A 15,861-nucleotide genomic window follows, 5' to 3' on the forward strand; every position below is an offset into this window, starting at 1 on the left:
TAGAGCTATGTAATACCCCGGAAATTAGTTATTAATTTTCGAGTGTCTTTCAGAATTTATTTTGTTGATTGTTGTGCAATTAGTTGGTTCGAGGGTGAAGTAGAAGAATTTGGGATGAATATTTACTCGAAACGCTTTATTTTCGAGGGGCCAAGAGTTGACTTTTATTCGTTAGGTTTCTCCCAAAATTTCCTTCACGAAAGTCGTAGAGCACGTCGATACGAGTTACGCGAAAATCGGAGATCGTATGAAGAAGTTATGGTCAGCAGAAGTAATTTCCATTTTTGGAAATTTTAGTATAAATAGAATTTTAGGATTTTATTTTCATGATTTCCATTTTTTGAAATCTTCCGGATTTTTCTCTCTAAAAAGCTCGACCCGGCAGCGAAACCGGTGACTCGACCCAGCCTTTTCTCAGCCGTCCGATGTCCTCCGGCGGTGAAACCACCTCTAACCAACTCAGACCTTTCTTCTTTGCATCCCCCAGCCCGTGGCTTGCACCCAGATGCACCGGAGATGGCGGATCGAACGGCGGCAGTAGAGGCGGCGTTGACCAGAACCTAGCTTCCTCCTCCGGCACCGGCGGCGGCTGAAACCGGTTATTTTGTGACGCTCTCCTCCTCCTGATCACAACCATACAAGTCTTGAAGATCAATTCGAAGTGTGGAGTGAGAAATCACGGTTTGAAGTTCAACGGTTAGGATTTTTCGGGCTCGATCTAGTCTAAATCGGCCTCGATGCTAGTTATGAAAGTTATTCCTCGTGTTGTGATCTCTAAGTTGGGTGGTGTTGATCTTCGTGGTTTTGAAGTCGGCCCAGTTGCACGTGGGCTTTACATGCAGCCGCCTGTGGAGGCATGTGGAGGAACGTCTGGCCATTCCAAGGGCAGTTCCTTGCTCCGTTTGCCTCCATTTGTCAATACAAACGTGTGGGTATGTTTACTTTTGTGTTTGCTTGAGTTTTGGTTGAGTTGGGTTAATTACAGTTTCGGTTCGTTCGGTTTTCGATCCGTGAGGATCCGACTCGTGGATCGTCCTCTTGTTTGTGCGGTTTGATCCTGAAAGTGTTTTGGAGGCCTTAGGTAGTCTCCGATGGGGTTTCGTCTCAATTGACGTATTCTTCGGTTTATAGTTCACATGTTTCGAACTTTAAAATGATTGTGTGTTTTGTGTTGTATTGAGTGTGATCTTGATGTGATTAGGTGATTGTCGGAATTGTGTGAGCGGAGTTTGGATGATTTTGTGCTTATCTTGGTTTTTGTGTGAAGACGCAGCATAATATGGAGGCGAGTAAATCTCACATATTTTGGGTGATAAATTAGTTGAGTGATATTTAGTAGAATAAATTATTAGCTGTAAAATCAGATCTGTCGCAAAATAAATATTTGTTTTAAATTATACGAACTAGATCATCAACGGTTCATGGGTAAGTAAAAACAAGGATTTGTTACAAATGATTTCGGTTTGAGTAGATTGTGAAATATAGTTGGAATTGTTTGGTGAAGTGAAAAACATTGTTTTGCTTGATTTTATCACTATTGGGTTGAGAGGTGATTTTGAAGAAAATAAATGAATTTTAAAAAGGGAAATGACGGTGTTGTTAGATTTAAGTTTTGAAATGAATATGTACGATTTGCGAAAATGTTGAAATGTGAAAACAATATTTTGAAAAGGTTTTCGATATTGTTTTGAGAGTGGTGAATTTATATATCATGTGATGATAGCTAAGGTGGTGACCAATGTGGTGATAATCTATACAGTAGTACCAAAGTGGCGATAACCAAGGTGGTGATAATCTATACAATAGTACCAAGGTGGTGATTGTTTGGCTCCAATTTTGTTGCAGCTGGTCAACAGTCTCTTTTCTTGCGCGGGCGTGCCAGCACCGTTCGGGTGCGGTCGTCGGGGGTGTCCCTTGACCTGACTTCTATCAAGCGATTGTAGACGAGGAGAGCACCAACCTCGTCGTGGGATTCTTTCTGCCTCGTGGTGAGGACTTTGCTGAAGTTTCTTCTTGTTAACACAATCGATACTCAATATTGTAGATCGAGCAGAGCGACATCACCGGGAAATGTTGAGATCTTGCTAAAGCGTGACTTTAGCTTGGCTGGGTTGCTAGGGCGTTACCCTTGCTTGGCTGGTTCTGTAACCGTTGTGGTCGCGGCACTACCGTCGGCTCCCGAGGAGACTAGGACCGAAGCACGTTGACAGAGGGTTTGGTGGCACTGAAAGTCGGCTTCTGAGAAGACTAGGACTAAGAGTGTGATCACCGCTAAGAAAAAGAGAAAGAGAGGGAGAGGAGTTGCTCTTAGAGAGGTTTGCTCTAGAGAGAACTTAGATCATCTTAGAGATGTTGTTGTTGTGTTGTGAATGTGTGTGTTGTGTTTCAATGTAACCTCTATTTATAGGGTACCATGCCAACTACTTTGGCATTAAACAAATGAAAGTGGAGCACTAATTGGAGATAAGGGAGGTGGAGGTGTAGGTGGAGCACTAATAGGAATGATGAATTTGGGAGATAAGGGAGGTGGAGATGGAGGTGGAGCACTAATAGGAATGATGAATTTGGGAGATAAGGAAGCACTTTCGGCTCCTTTATTCCTTCATGTATATCTCCATCAGAAATTCAGATTCTGGCCATGATGTCTTCATAAAAAATGTTCCACTATGAATCTAGATCATGCTGACCAAATTTCAGAGCTTTCTTCCATGTGGTTGGGCCGAAAATGCTGCTGGACCTCTTACAGGTCCAGTTTTCCAGTTTTGCTTCTGTAGAAAATTGGGCTGATTGTTTGAAGGCCTTCCACTCAAAAAAAGCTCTTGCACTCTTCATAAGAAATGATCCTTGGGCTGTCTAGAATGGATCTGGAAAGTTTCAGCACATTTTGATTTCATTTGGTTAGTCTGTCACCCCTCCTTCCTTGTCTAGCTCGGTTTTTCCTAGCCGAAGTAGGAAAATATGCTAAAGTTGACTTGTCATACTTCCATAGTAGGCTTTATTTAGCCTCTAAATATATATTTCGAGCTTGTCGACAATATATAGCTTGAGCCACTGACATTGGCTCAATTTCTCCAAGACACGCCTTGTCAGGCCAAAATGTTCATTTTGGGTCCAAACATTGCCCCCCAGACCTCGAAGTCAAAGGTCCTCGTCTTGACTAAAGAGGTCTTGAATCAGCACTCCTCTTATAATGTTGCTCCAAAGCCACTTGTATTGGCTTGACTGTTTCCATATAGGCCTCTAAATAGGCCATAAAGCTTGAATGCCACTATTGAATTGCCTTTGTCATGAACTGACGCTTCCTTTGCCAACTTTATTGCCCCCCATAGATCTGGCAAAACTTGGGCAGGTTGTAGGCAATCAAAACTTTAGCGTGCCCCCCATGCGAAGGAGACTGCTTTTGATCGCAAATGAGGATCCTTCTCTTCCTTGGTGGTAGCTTCGCCATGTGTATAGCAACAAGTATCTGCCTTGTTTGCTGGCTCTCTGTTGATTTTTTCAAATGTAGGTGTTGGAGCCGCTTTCCTGGCTAGATCAAGGCCTATAGTACTTGGCGAAATAAGATGCAAAATAGCAAACTGTTTGCTTTCATTTAATCCTTCACGAGTCTTATGCCAAAGAGGATGATTGGATCATGGCTATCGTCATCATGACGTGTGACCAATTGAAACCACCATATTTTGCTGCAACTTTAGCATCTAAAACCGCATCGGTTTTAATCATGTTTTAAAAAACATCAGGCCACTATGCTGGCCCTGCGGTGATAGGAAAAGGTGGAATATCTTCACTGTCGCCTTAGATGCGATTCTCAAGATGGAATAATGACTCATTAATTATCAACTAGGGTCATTCACTGGCCCAGCTAATAAATTAATCTCCAAACATATTTGAGCTATAAATCAAAGCGTATTGGAGAAGTATCTTCACTGTCGCCTTAGATGCGATTCTCAAGATGGAATAATGACTCATTAATTATCAACTAGGGCCACTCACTGGCCCAGCTAATAAATTAATCTCCAAACATATTTGAGCTATAAATCAAAGCGTATTGGAGAAGTATTCCTTGCGACCTAGAAATGGCATCCAAGAAACCATTCGTTATCGATCAGGCAGATGAAATCACTGAGAAAGCCGCATTCGTCTGGCGAACTAACATGAGTGTTCGATGTAGAAGTCAGAACGGAGAGGAGAGAAGTCGACTGATGGGCTTTGGTGGCGGTGATAGTCAAGTGAGTCTGGGTCCCACACCTCGCGATCGTTTGCCAGATGATGCTATGGCCTATTATGGGCTTCCCATCCGCCGTCCCATAGCGGCTCTTCGGCAGGTGCCTGGTGATTTTAGCAGTTGGGGACCAAGGAGGAAAGTGGGCTACTGGCCTACCGTCGCTCCCGAGGAAAATATTTGGTATCAGGAGAACCGAGCGAGAGATTTGGCCCGATGGGATGCGGTGGGTATCACCCAAACCATCGATCTATGCTTCTGTCTTCCTAATAATACTAGCCCTGCACCGCTAGCTGCCGCTCTTTGCTTCTGGAACACCTCCAGCAATACATTCGATTTCCGGTTTGGGCAGATGAGCATAACTCTGCTGGATGTTCTTACCATCACGGGGTTGCCCATTGACTTTGACCCCTATGTGCATGGTCAGTTTGATGGCACTCAATTTTCTTTGAGAATGGATATGGCTGGTCGAGGGCATCACAGCAGATCCTACCCATCCTGGCGCGAATATTACTGCACCCGGCGTGACCATACAGGAGGTATCGCATTCCTGGAATTCTGGCTTTGCAAATTTATCTTTTGCACTTCTTCTAACAAACCTACTGGACCTTGGAATTCTCTGGCCACTGCTCTCTACAATGGTATTTGCGTTGGCCTTGGGCAACCTGTATTGGGTGCGTTATATCGCTCCCTTTATAGAGCCGTAATGCGCCCATTTGATACCAAAATTAGTGGCCCCTTCTGGATCCTTGCCTTTTGGCTGCAGATTTATTTCCCTCTCTTCCGTCGCGGTGATATTCCAAAGGAACCTCCAGTTGATTCCCTTTTGGGGAACTGGCTTTGCCGCAACGTAAGGTATCGAGCTCCACCCTACTCCGAGTGTTTTATTTACTTGTACTTGCTGGGAGAGATGCCGGACCCAAAAATAGTCCTTTCTAGGCGATTCCCTCCTCCCCTTGATGATGGCTTTCTGCCCAGTGGACGGGATCATAGCGAAAGAGCCTTCCTGGCCTTTCGTCGCGCCATCTCCTGCTTGGATATTCGTCTTGCCACTGAACGCGTAAGTTATGAGCTCTATGCCCCTAACCATTTTGCTCGCCAATTTGGGTTGGCCCAGTTGGTACCCTGGCCTCTGGTTGATTCTGCCAATTACTACACCTCTTGGCGGAGATTAGCCCCACCTGGGTCTGCCCCCTTTCAGAGTCAGTTTACTTTGATAGTGATTCCCCCTTGGGTCAGAGCGCTGTACCCCCTCAACGATGTCTACGATGATTATGCTGATTGGTGGAAAGAAGTGTCCGTGAACTGTTGGGACCTGCCACATGACGAACTCTTCGTCCTGATCTTTCGTGGCATGAGTAGTCCTGGTCCGGAGGACCGCAAGATTCTTGAGCGCTTCTCCAACCTTGCAGCACAACCCCTGCGACCTATTCTACCTTCTCGCTCATTGCGTCCAGGGATACAAATCCACGAGCCTAGGGCAACAGTAAGTTTTTGTCTTTCTTCACCATTCTTTTTCCTTGTGTTGATTTTCCCGCTCTTATTCCTGAGTGTGTTTTGCAGCAAACTACCTGGAGCAGGATAGCCTCTGTTCAGGCGGGGAAACAAAAGGCAATAGCAGAGGAGACTTCTGAGGGAGAGTCTTCGCATGATGAAGATCCTGCTGAGGTAATTTAGTTAAGAATGATCCCAAACTTGTATATTTGGTACTTCCCCCCTTTTTGAGTTATGACTCTTTTCTCGTACAGGCCACTGCTGTCTTTGCTTGCAAACGCGATCGAGCTCAATTCGTCGAAGAGAGTTTTGAAGATGACGAACCTCTTGGAATGCGATTGGTAAACTCCGACCCCGTCTTATCCTTTTTAAATTTTAGAATCTGGGCAGGATCTTCACTATGTATCTTTTGACAGGTCCGTCAAAGGACCACTAATCCCTCTCGCCTGAGCGAGGCTGGACCCTCAGCCACTGCAGAAAAACCAACTCTCTCGCTAGTTCAAGCATCAACTAACCCCGTGGCGCCTCTTCCGTCTCCCACATCTACAGAGCATCTGCAAGGTCCTACCATTCTAATAACGATCTCCGATGACGACTCCTCGGAGCATGAAAGTGTGGAAAGCCACTCTGAGGATTCTGCCGCTTATGAGGAACTGATGACGACAGAGATTCTCGCGGCACTAAAGGTCCAAGAGGTGAATGAAGTGAGGCCTCTTCCTCTTGGTGACCACGTACCAGATATTGACCCGACAACTCGAGAGGTAAGCCACTGTTGGCCAATGCTTTCCATTTCCCTTTTGATCCAACCCCACTCTCTGACATTTCTGAATCTAACCAGGATTCTGTTTGTACAGAGGAGGTGGCTACAAACGCTGAGGGTCCTATCGGTCGGACAGTCGCCCAAGAGATGAAAAATGATACTGACGGTGGTGGTGCCCCCCAAGTCTTGCGAATAAATGAGACAACCGTCGAAGCCGAGGGCCCTGTGCTTGAATCTGCTCCACTTGCCCATGGTGAGCCGCGAGTTGAGTTTCCAGATTCTCCCGCAGCTGAAGGGACAGACCAACCTATTGAAGATGAAGAAACTGAGGAAGTTGTCCACCCTTTTGCATTGGTGGTTCGTGATCCTGTGGCGCCTCCGCCGCCTCCTACCAGATTCGAGAGATTGATGTGGGTGTTAGAGGTAACTCCTCCTTCTGCTGTGGATGAGGCTAAGATGGTGCTTCACGAACATCTGGGTCCTCAGGTATTGGAGACTGACATCCTCTCGCGAGTCTTGGAAGCCCTAAGGTATCTTTGCCAGGAGAAGGCATTGACCCTGCAGCAATTTAGTGCCATTGACGATCTGCTGAATGAATTTGGTGAGGCCCGCCAACGTCAACCGGCCGCGAACGCCCAGGCTCACGACACTCGAGAGGCTTTGAATAGCCTCTCTCGAGAAATGGACATCTCTCGCGGTATTTTAAATGAGCGAACCAACCGCCTGCGGGAACTACAAATCCAAAGGTCCGACTTCAAACTTCGGATCGAGGACCTCCATACAGGTTTAGCCTTTGTTGAAAACGCGATTGCTACAGAAGAAGCCCAACTCGATGAACCTCTGGCTGCTTCTGAAGAAATGGGCCGCAACCTGGCTCATCTCAGAGAACGGGCCACTCAGGCCGAAGCTAGTGCTATTGCGGCGAATCTCCGCGTGGAGGAACTTTGCTTGAAATTGAGCTTCATGGGCCAATCTCTGTAGGCCCCCTCGAAAACTGTTCGGTCTCCTTACACGTCAATAATCCCTTCTTTTCCGAGATTTAAGGCATTAATCACTCGTTGAAAAACAACGGTCGTGAAAAAAATAATCTTGTGAATAGAACAGTTACCTCCTCGAAAAACCGTTCGGTTTCCCCACATGCTATTAATCCTCTTTTCCGAGATTTAAGGCAACTTTAATCACGCTTTACTGACACTTAGTTTGACTCTTCTTTTCAACCGTCCATCCAAGGGTGGATATTTGCATGCCTATATCTTCCTCCACAATCTCCAATCCCAAAACCATTTTATCAACTCCAATATTTCTAACAGCAATCTTTCTTAATTACTTGTCACCACCATTCTTCAATTCTCGCATTCTCTCAATCCATCACCAATGGAACCACAAACCCAGCAACCAACCGAGGATGGAGGAAGCAACAAAGCAGCCGGGAGTAGTGCTAACATGCTTTGTAGGCGGAGCAGGTGGACTCCCACTACAGATCATATAAGAATCCTCAATGAGCTTTTCTACAACAAGGGAGTTAGGTCCCCAACTATAGAGCAGGTTCAGAGGATCTGTCTCCAGCTGAAATGGTACGGCAAGATCGAGTTCAAGAACGTCTATTATTGGTTCGTGAACCAAAGGTCTCGAGAGAAGCAGAAGAAAAGGTCCACTTCGGATGTTCATGTGCCCATGCAAAGATCAGGGCTTGTTGGTGATGACAAAGTTACCAATTGGAAACATGAGGATCAATATATTAACTTTGGATCTTCTGCACCTGCTTCTTCTTCCGCTGGTGTGATGATTGCTTTTAACGGGCAGATGGGGAACTATGGCGATTATGGATCTATGAACATGGAGATTGAAACCCTTCCTCTGTTTCCCATGCATGGTGAGGACATCTTTGGCAACATGAAGACTACTTCCGATGGAGGTGGCGGTCACGGTGGTGGCTCTCACATTTCCCTTGAGCTCAGCCTTTCCTGCGAGGGCAAAGCTGGAAAAAGTTTCTGGAGCCGCTGACTCGGCTTAGTAGCTTTGCAAGTGTAGGAACCCTTAGAATTGCCCCTTAAGAGTTGTATTAATGATTTTTTTTTTTTGTTAGGCTAAATGGGCATAGTATTGTATAGTGTTGCCCCCTAGTGTTGCTAGGCATAACGAAGAAATGATTATGGGCCTCAAAAACAGGCCTTCATGAATGGGCTTCGCGAGTGTAGGAACACTAGAATTTCCCACAAAGGCATAAGCGAAGACACTGGCTAATAAATTAATCCCTCAGTGTTTTGACTCCTCAGTAATTATGGATTGCACTAATTTATTTATTTATTTATTTATTTATTTATTTATTTTTTATTATTTTTTTTATAAGTAGTTGAATTCAATAAGACAATGTGAATCAAGGTTTAGACATGCGGCCCAAGTATAGTCGCCTAGACACAAATTTTCTTTCAAATCCTTTGGGCAACCTTACTGAAATGGCCAGGTGGGGGAGGGCGAACAAGAGAGGCAGAATCCATTTTGGCATGAGCTACTCCCACATAGTGGTTTAGGTCCATTTGCACGCACTTCTGGATTCAAGAACCTGTCATGAACGTTGTCCCCTTTCTAGACACCATTTCACATAGGCTATACTTACTAAGATGAGAAAGGTCATAAGTCTGAAGACAGTTCAACAAGTGTTAATAAAAGCCGCCCTTAACCTTAAGGGACCTGAACTAGGCACCAATAAGGAGTTTAGGCCAATATTAACAAAAGAGACTTCACCTATTCCGTTATGATTCACAACCCCTTTACCAAATTCAACTTCTTTTTTTTTTTTTTTTTTTTTAATGAAAAGAAAAATAGAAATGAAAAATTAACAAAAAATTAAAAGCAAAGAAAGAAAGAAGCTAGCAACACTATGTTTGGCTAACCTCTAGAAGACCACGGGGGAGGCCATCTATGCTTCATTCCAAGCTCCGATGTATCAAAATTTGTAAGGTAAAAATCCCTCCTGTGAGAGCTTGTAGAAAAAGAACAAAGATACTTCTCGTTGAAGAATTTGGAGGAATTTGGCTCGTGAGAGGGGTATTCTTGCCCCCCAAGTATCTTTGTTGGTTGACGAGACATGATCTCCAATTGTAATTTGGAAGATGACGGTGTCCCAAGATCGGCTTTGTCGCCAACTGTCGCCAACTTCTCTTGATCAAAGGGATGATCATGGGTCATATCTTGCCCCCCATGCATCTGATCAGTAGCCACATATAAAGCTTGATCAGTGGAGACATCAGATATTTGTTCAGAGACAATTTTCTTGTCTGAAGAACAATCTTGTTGATGACGTTCTCCATAAGTAGCCTCTATGTAAGGCTGTGATTCACCAGTGAGGCCATTAGGTTGATTGCCACCTATAGGCAAATCAGCCTCATAAATGACCTCTTCTCGAGCGTTCTGCTCAATTTCTAGGTCCCAATCGCGAAACCTCTGCTTTGTTTTTTCGATCAAAATGGCCATGTCCCTGGCTTGCTTTTCTTTATTCCTCTCGATGTTGGCCATGATGATCGCGAGCTGTTCATCAATGCTTGCCCCCTCTGGGATGGGAATAGGCATAAACTCATCATTAATGGCGGTATCGCCAATGGTGGCAACATTGTCCATCAATTCACTTTAGGAATTTCTTTTGGTAAAGATTTTCCCCTGGCATCTCAATGATGACGAAAAAAAAATTCTAACCTTGTCCCACTGGGCGTGCCAAAATGTTTGTTTTGAAGCCCGGTGGTTGAATGTCTTCAAGAGAAAAACTTCTACAGTTGTCCCACTGGGCGTGCCAAAATGTTTGTTTTGAAGCCTGGTGGTTGAATGTCTTCAAGAGAAAAGACTCTGATGTAGTCCCACCGGGCGTGCCAAAATGTTTGGCTCCAATTTTGTTGCAGCTGGTCAACAGTCTCTTTTCTGCGCGGGCGTGCCAGCACCGTTCGGGTGCGGTCGTCGGGGGTGTCCCTTGACCTGACTTCTTTCAAGCAATTGTGGACGAGGAGAGCACCAACCTCATCGTGGGATTCTTTCTGCCTCGTGGTGAGGACTTTGCTGAAGTTTCTTCTTGTTAACACAATCGATACTCAATGTTATAGATCGAGCAGAGCGACATCACCGGGAAATGTTGAGATCTTGCTAAAGCGTGACTTTAGCTTGGCTGGGTTGCTAGGGCGTTACCCTTGCTTGGCTGGTTCTGTAACCGTTGTGGTCGCGGCACTACCGTCGGCTCCCGAGGAGACTAGGACCGAAGCACGTTGACAGAGGGTTTGGTGGCACTGAAAGTCGGCTTCTGAGAAGACTAGGACTAGGAGTGTGATCACCGCTAAAAGAAAGAGAAGGAGAGGAGTTGCTCTTAGAGAGGTTTGCTCTAGAGAGAACTTAGATCATCTTAGAGATGTTGTTGTTGTGTTGTGAATGTGTGTGTTGTGTTTCAATGTAACCTCTATTTATAGGGTACCATGCCAACTACTTTGGCATTAAACAAATGAAAGTGGAGCACTAATTGGAGATAAGGGAGGTGGAGGTGTAGGTGGAGCACTAATAGGAATGATGAATTTGGGAGATAAGGGAGGTGGAGATGGAGGTGGAGCACTAATAGGAATGATGAATTTGGGAGATAAGGAAGCACTTTCGGCTCCTTTATTCCTTCATGTATATCTCCATCAGAAATTCAGATTCTGGCTATGATGTCTTCATAAAAAATGTTCCACTATGAATCTAGATCATGCTGACCAAATTTCAGAGCTTTCTTCCATGTGGTTGGGCCGAAAATGCTGCTGGACCTCTTACAGGTCCAGTTTTCCAGTTTTGCTTCTGTAGAAAATTGGGCTGATTGTTTGAAGGCCTTCCACTCAAAAAAAGCTCTTGCACTCTTCATAAGAAATGATCCTTGGGCTGTCTAGAATGGATCTGGAAAGTTTCAGCACATTTTGATTTCATTTGGTTAGTCTGCCACCCCTCCTTCCTTGTCTAGCTCGGTTTTTCCTAGCCGAAGTAGGAAAATATGCTAAAGTTGACTTGTCATACTTCCATAGTAGGCTTTATTTAGCCTCTAAATATATATTTCGAGCTTGTCGACAATATATAGCTTGAGCCACTGACATTGGCTCAATTTCTCCAAGACACGCCTTGTCAGGCCAAAATGTTCATTTTGGGTCCAAACAGTGATAATTGATGTGGTGATTGTTATGAAAAGGATATGGATTATTGTTGAGTGATTGATGTTTGAGATTGTTGATGTGGTGTTTGGTGTTATTAGTAGATGAATGGTATTGATTTTTAGTTTATTGCTATTATTGACTTGCTTGTTTTCTTTCGTAATCTCCTGAATTAAATTATATGTAGGGATTATTGTTTTCTGAATTGATTGGTTTTAACGTAATCTCCTGAACTAAACGATATGCAAGGATTACTATGATTTGCTTGATGTACTTTTGATGTGATCTCCTGAACTAATTCACATGCAGGGGTTACTTTTTACTTGATTTTGAATTATAAGTGCTTTACATTTTTCAAGAAGTGGTTGTTGAGATTTCGATGTTTTGAAAGGTCACTGAGGTGACAATTATTCGGTTGAGATAAATGGAGGATGATTTTGGATTATTGGAGTTTTAAACGTTTTAAAATGTTACTTGAGTTTGATCGTTAGTTGGACCCTTGTGAAATTAAGTGCATTAAGTTGAGAGTTAGAGCATGTGGGTTTTAGTTTTGAGTTAACGTGTGTGAGCATGATATTGTAGGGCATGTACTTGATGTTTTTGTTGTGATAATTGTATAACGATTTTGTTAGATTGAAATGATTTAAGCATGTGCTTCTTCTTTGTTGTTTTGAGTTTACTCACACGAGCTTTCATAAGCTTACCGGGTTTGTTGTTTCAACCCGGTGCACTATTCCAAGGTATAGGGGTTATCCTGCAGGTTAGTGTTGGATCATAATTCATATACATATTTGTCCCCTAAAACATGGAAATTACTTGTTCTAAAGTCCAAATTTAATGTTGACTTCCCTAATCTTGTACTTTTGCTTAACCTTTGTGTTTATTTATATATATTTATTATGTTTTCCTTATCATGCTAGAAAATGATGGAGAAAAATGGAAATGCACTAAAAATGTCAACTTTACACATTTTCCTACTTCGGCTAGGAGAAACCAAGCCAAGCAAGGAAGAAGGAGCGACCACCTGACCAAATGAACTTCAAATGAGCTGAAACCTTCCAGATCCATTCTAGACATCCTAAGAAACATTTCTTATGAAGAGTGCAAGAGCCAAATAGAAGTGGAAGGCCTTCAAACAGTCAGCCCAATTTTATGCAGAAGCAAAACTGGAAAACTGGACCTGTAGGGAGTCCAGCAGCGATTTCAGCCCAATGGCATGGAAATAAATTCTGAAAATTTGACACAATGATCTACACTCATAGAGGAACATTTGATATGAAGAAATCGGAGGCCCATTCTGAAGTCTTGGTGGAGAAATAATTGAAGGAATAAAGAGGCAGAAAGTGACCTAAAAAAACAGTTCAACATATTCCTACCCACATGAAGAAAGCTAGATGCTTTTCTCTTTTTCCTTGGATATATTTTTCTACTCCATCATCTTTAATATATCATCATCACTTCCATATTTCGGCACCTTCATGCCTTGCTTTCATTTCATCATTACTCCATCTTTTCCATATTTTACAAACCACTTTCATTATTTTTATTTCACTATTCTTTTTCTTCCCTATATAAACACCTTCTCTTCTCACTCTCAACATCACCCCATTCCATCCCATTACATCTTCTTTCTCTGTTCATCTCCTTCATAAAACCTCCATCTCCACTTCCCAAAATCCAAACCCATAATATCCATATCCCACAACTACCACCACCACCACCATTACTCCATCACTACCACTCAAAATTGGCCAAAGGTGCATCATATCTTCATCACCATTCCATTTATCATCACCATCAAGAAGCATATCATCCATCCATTCCACCATCAAGGAGGATTCAAGGAGCATTGAAGGAGGAAAACAAGAAGGAGTTAGCCATTGATTTGTCAAGCTTCAACTAGTTCATTCTTTCCTTAACTCTTTAATTTACCTTGATTTACTTTATAGATTTGATGCCAATTTGTATGACTATGAGTGAGTAGTTACTTTGTTGGGGCTAGGGTTGAAAGCCCTAGCCAAACTTGTATGAATTGTTGTTTTAATTTACATTTGATATTATTTGTGATTTTCATCTTCATATGCTAATTCAAGAAGTGAACGCATTTATTCAAACTTAACTAATTTGAATGTGTTGTGTTTGTCATCTCATGAAAAAATGTTTAGGGAGTAGTTAACCTTGAGCATTGATAGCATGATAGCATCCTCTATGTGCATGTGAAGGTTGTGAGTTAAAATCACCTAGATCTAGGATTGTTTTGCTTGCATAATTATCTAAACTCAAAGCTTTATGCATCTAGGAACAATGAATTGAGACTTAACCGGTAATATGAATTGTTCTTAGGTAGTTAATTCTAGACTTATCCGGTTGGAATTAATAACATTAAAGGAGTTTAATGACACGCTTAAAGCAAGCGCATAATTTAACCCTGAAATATCGTTAGTAGTATAAGCAAATAGGGATCGTTCTATTCCGGGGATTGAGGGTACACCTGTCATTGTCAAACAAATAAAGAATTAAAATTAAAACAAAGTATAATATTCACAAAGATATTCACAACTATAAACATTTTACACAAAAAGGGGGATTTTTGATTTTGGTTTTTTTCGAAAATAAAACTAAGTTAACAAAACAAATAAAATGCAAAAACATAAACATAAAGATGGAATGAGAGAACAAAGATTAAAACTGAAGCTTATGATTAAAATCGATTCAAACCCTAATATTGTTCATCTAAGTCATGAGAAAGGAGTTGATCATGTGAACCATTCGAAAGCAAACGAATTCCCATTTTTTACTTTTCAATGCTAATTAATCTAAGCGAAAGCACCTAGATTAATCCTATCAAACATGCAATCAAACCCTAGAAAGCTAGTCAATCATGTCATGTTCAACGCATTACACATAGAGAAAGGCTATCAACTCAAGTGTACAACTTAGTATGGAAAAGTCCACCTAATTGCAATCCTCGTTAATTAAATTCGATCTTTGTCCAAAACCTTTACTACTTTGATTCAAGTTTACACAAAACGAAAAGTCGATTTCATGTTCTTAAACCTAGCACCATTCATATCAAAACCCTAAGTGTTTCGAACCACATAAGATTAAAATACAAAAGTTATCTATAACGCAAATTTAATTAAACAAACCCACATAAGCAACTCTCGAATTACAATAATAGAATCTGAAAATTCTCATTTAATCATAAAAATTCCAGAAATAATAACTTTGTTCAATCATGAATGTCAACTAAAGCAAACCAACGAAATTCAAACAAAGGTTACAAAGTAGAGGTCGAATTACACCGTGGATGGAAGATGAGGATGGATGATTTTCGTTGTGATCCTTGAAGCTTGAAAGCAAGTCTTCAATGGTGGATGGTGGAGGAATAGTCACGGCTCCTTCTTCTCCCTTCGGCCTTGCTTGAACTCCGTGGCTTGCTTTAGAGGATGGAGAGAAAATGAGAGAAGCTCACGGCAACAATATAATTTTTCTGAATTTTTCTAAGGGATGTGGAACCCTTTTCAACGTCAAAGAGGTGGGTATATATAGGAGCACGGCTAGGGTTCACAAAGCAATCAGAAATTTCCACATAGCTTCCACCAATGAGAATTCGCCAAGTAAGCTTTGTGATGTAGTCCACCCAATCATAGAATGCCAAGTAATCCGTGTGATGTGTTCCAACCAATCAAAATTCTCTAAAATACCTCCCTAATATTTAATTGCCGAATTTCCTTGGAATTATTCTGATTTTCTTCATGAATTTCGGCTAATATTCCTTTAGGGAATTTAGGGATGCACCTAGACACGTTTTCAGCTTTTCTTGGTCTCCACCTTTTTCTCTTTCCTTTTATTTCTCCCTTGAATCTCTCTTGGCGTCATCTCCTTGATTATTTCTAATTTTCACGTTGGCAATCACACCAAATTATTCCTCCAACAATATTTCCTTCCATAAAAGTCTCCCAAGAAAATCTCTCCTTGAAATCCTCAATCAATCATCTTTAATTCCCATGTTGTCACCTTGTTTTTCTCCTTAAGTATTACACGGCAAATTTAATCCCCAAGGAAAATATATTTTCCTTTTTAAAAAACTCTTCCTTGATTCCCTCCTGCTTGATTTCCTCTTTAATTTTTCACGCCATCTCCTTCTTTCCATTTATGAGCTTATTTCAGCTCATTTATTTTCAAGAACCTGAAAATAGGAACTATTAATACAAGTAGAAACTTTCTGA

Source organism: Rosa rugosa, chromosome 2 (genome assembly GCF_958449725.1).
Source record: "Rosa rugosa chromosome 2, drRosRugo1.1, whole genome shotgun sequence".
NCBI classification, from domain to species: domain Eukaryota; kingdom Viridiplantae; phylum Streptophyta; class Magnoliopsida; order Rosales; family Rosaceae; genus Rosa; species Rosa rugosa.